At 55.9% G+C, this 2,602-nt stretch overlaps 1 protein-coding gene across 1 annotated transcript in view; it reads left to right on the top strand.

The window, feature by feature from the left end:
* The window catches only part of ATCAY (ATCAY kinesin light chain interacting caytaxin), a 40,238-nt gene that overhangs the window by 2,946 nt on the left and 34,690 nt on the right, over positions 1-2,602 (top strand). The gene's annotated exons all lie outside the window — the stretch shown is intronic.

Genomic DNA, 2,602 nt, shown 5'->3' with positions numbered 1-2,602 from the left:
ATCTGGGGGGGGGGGGGGGGGTCCTTCTGAGAGGAGGCCAGAGACCTGACTCAGGAGCAGGGCCAGAGGTGATGGAAGTGACAGATTGGTGTCACGGGAGGGAGGGGCCACAAGCCCAGTGGGAGGGCCACCTCCAGAAGCTGGAAAGGGGACAAAAACAGATTCTCCCTGAGAGCGTCCAGAAGGAACCAGCCCCGCCTTCGCCCTGCCTGCAGCCCAGTTGAAACCGAGTTCAGACTCACTTCTGGCCCCTCAAATCATAAGAGAATGAGTCTGATGCTCTAAGCCCCTAAGTGTGCGGTGGTTTGTCACAGCAGCCCCGAGAAATGCTGCTATGAGCCTAATACCCTAAATATTTTACGTGTTTCTCTCGTGTGTGGTCTGTTTCCCCCACCAAAGGAAGCCCTGCGAGAACAGGGCACACCGAAGATACGGGGTGCGTGGGGGGCAGTCACAGGTAGGAAAAAGAAACCGTGTAAGAAGGAAGCCATGGGCATCCAGTGCCAGGATGCGTGAGCCACCAGGCCTGTGTCCCTCTCTGTGCTCTTCTGGGTGGTGATGGGTAAGAGAAAACACGGGTCGGCACAGGCTCCTCTAATCCGATGGCTGGACACACAGCCCATCTCCGCCCTCGTTTAACACAAGAGGTTTACTCCAGGGGATGAAGTCCAAGAGCTCATTATATAACTGTCTGGAAAGGAAGAGATGAAGGAGTGAGGGTGTTCACCCTTGAAAAGAGCCCAGTCGCTGAGGGTGATGAGGGCTTCCTTGTGCCTCAGTTTTCCTCTCTGTGAATCGGGGTGATGAGCCCTCACTGAGTTGCAGGAAGAATTCTCTAAGGCGCACAGGGCAAGGCGGCTGGGATGGGCTTTCTAAATGACGAAGGCTGCCCGAATCCATTGTCCCCCCCACCATTGCTCTTCTTAGCTGTATCTTGTTCCCTCCTGTGCCCCCCACCCTGATCTTTTAAAAGCTATCCCCTCTCCCAAGCCCTCCTTGTTGAGACAAAATGCGGCAGCTGCGACTGTGATTTCTAAGTGAGTTTCTCCCAGCTGCAGAGGCTGGCTGTCCCTTTTCAGTAGCCCAGTGTCTGTGGCACAGTGGCCCTGCTGTGCGGCCCCGGGGCGTGAGCCGGTTCTTTGCCAAGCCTTCTGCCTTCCTCGCCCCGGAAGAAGTGAGTGCAGCACCTTCACACAGCACCCAGCTGCATCTCCACATAAGCACCTCTGTCTGGTGCAAGACAGCCCACGGCTCTGTTCCTTCCAGCTCAGTGATCCCCTTCCCGGGGGCTTCCCCGGGGTGCCAGAGGGCTTTCCCTGTGCCCACGGCCCCTCCTGTGGCCATGACCTTGCAGCATCTTCCTTCACCTCCTGCCTTTCTGCAGGTTCTTATGGATCCAAAGGGCAGCCCAGAGCTTATGTAGCTTCTCTGCCTTATTTCTCCATTCCTTCTCTGTAATAAAATGCACCAGCTGTATGCCAGGCCCTGGGCGAGACACTCGGGACACGTGGCGAACAAGACCGGTGCCCTCATGGGGCATCCACTCTGGGGCAGGGACAGCTGTGTTATTAACTTCACAACCCAACGTAACAGTGCAGCTGGGGTCATGGTACTTGCAGAGTGCCTGGGTGGGGTCCGACCAGTTTGGAGAGATTGGAGAGGCTGGAGAGGGTGCTGGCCCTGAGCTGTGACGGATGAAGAGGGATGAAAAGGAGAAGGAGACCATGGGTAGGTGCTGAGCATTCCAAACTCAGAGAGCAGTATGTGCAAAGGCCCTGAGGCCAGTGGAATCAGGTTGAGGGGCGGCAGAAAAGCTGAGGGGAGATCTTGACCAGTGTGTCACAGGCCAGAGGAGGCAGGTGCAGGGATAAGGTATCTGACTGCCATCCCAGCCCACCTTTCCCTTCAGAAGCAAGTGGCTGTGGGTTCTGTTGCTTTGTACCTTTTTATTCTGATATAGTCTCCAACTTTGGGGGAAAAAATACAAGAATCATATTTGTAAACCTGTCCCCAGATTTGCCAATTAACATTTCGCTCCTTTTGCTTTATCATTCCCTCCCCCCTCCCTCCTTGCCTCCTGTGTCTCTCCCCTCTCTCTGTCTCTCCCTTCCTCCTCTGTCTCTCTCTGCCTCTTTCCCCCAGCCCAGCACGCACACCGAGCTAATTCTGTGTTGCACACACCTCAGCAGGTCCCAAAATATGTGTGCAGCAGCCATGGGGTCAGGGCAAGAACTGCGCTCCTCGGCTCCGCCCTTCCCCACGCCAGGCTCATCTCTTCTGGTCCCCTCCTCTGTCTCAGCCGGCTTGGCGCCCCTAATGACCTCAGTTCACCTTCATTGCTTCTTAAACTCCCCAGCTCCAAATACGGTCATATTGACGGTTGGTCTTTCGATATTTGAATTGAATTTGAATTGATATTTGAATTTGAATTGGCAGGGGTGAGGGAGGGGGACACGCGATTCAGGCTGTGACATCCTCAGCAAAAACAGAGCTGACTGCTGGGGGTGGAGTCGGGGTGCTGGGGGTGGAGTCAGGCTGCTGGGGGTGGAGTCAGGACTGCTGGGGGTGGGGCCGGGCTGCTGGGGGTGGAGTCAGGCTGCGG

The sequence above is a fragment of the Crocuta crocuta genome, unplaced genomic scaffold, assembly GCF_008692635.1.
Source record: "Crocuta crocuta isolate KB4526 unplaced genomic scaffold, BGI_CrCroc_1.0 scaffold110, whole genome shotgun sequence".
NCBI classification, from domain to species: domain Eukaryota; kingdom Metazoa; phylum Chordata; class Mammalia; order Carnivora; family Hyaenidae; genus Crocuta; species Crocuta crocuta.
This window is presented reverse-complemented; position numbering and strand designations above follow the sequence as displayed.